Raw genomic sequence first — 978 nt, forward strand, 5'->3', positions numbered from 1 at the left:
CACCTCCCATCTTATTCTCTCTGTTTCCTTCATAATTCCTTGTCTGTTTAGCTTCCTCTCAGAAGCTAAACAGAGTCATGTTTGGTCAGTACTGGGGGCGTGATGGGAAGACCGGGTGCTATGCATGCGCTCTATGTGCCAAACACGGATTAGGCACATAGAGCACAGAAGCGGAGTATGACAGCTCTCATAAAGAAGGCATATGAGTTATACTTCGGATGCAAAATTGGAGACCAGGACAAATTATGGACTCCTCATATATGTTGTGCATCTTGTGCTACCAGTCTGCGTGCTTGGCTGAAGGGTGAGCGTCCATCCATGCCTTTTGCTGTCCCAATGATTTGGAGGGAGCAGAAGGATCATGTAACTGATTGTTAGTTCTGCATGATGAATGTCTCAGGATTTTCTTCCAAGAACAGGAAGTTTATTGAGTACCCAAACCTTGCCTCTGCAATGAGACCAGTACCACACGATGACAGTCTTCCTGTTCCAAAACCGCCAGAGACGTGGACGCTGGAGGACAAAGAGGAGCAGACAGAGCTAGACAAACCGATTGACCCTTGTTGCAGCTCCAATGATCCAGATTTTGAACCATCAACATCCAGTGATCCTCATTTAATTTCTCAGGCAGAGCTCAACGATCTTGTCAGAGATTTGAATTTATCTAAGAGTCAAGCAGAACTGCTTGGATCAAGGTTGCAAGGGTGGAACCTGTTGTCATCAGATACAAAAATTTTATTTTTTCGGCACCGTCATGAAGATTTGACAAAATTCTTCAGACAGGTTGACAGTCTGACCTTTTGCAGTGACATCGATGGATTGCTTTCTGATCTCGGATGTGAACATCACCCAAAAGAATGGTGACTGTTTATTGACTCATCACTGTTAAGTTTGAAGGCCGTTTTGCTGCACAATGGCAATATCCACCCTTCCATATCTGTCGGACATGCCGTTCATATTGTGGCAGGCCCGGCCACC

This window comes from Monopterus albus, unplaced genomic scaffold (genome assembly GCF_001952655.1).
Source record: "Monopterus albus unplaced genomic scaffold, M_albus_1.0 scaffold376.1, whole genome shotgun sequence".
In the NCBI taxonomy this organism is placed as follows: Eukaryota; Metazoa; Chordata; class Actinopteri; order Synbranchiformes; family Synbranchidae; genus Monopterus; species Monopterus albus.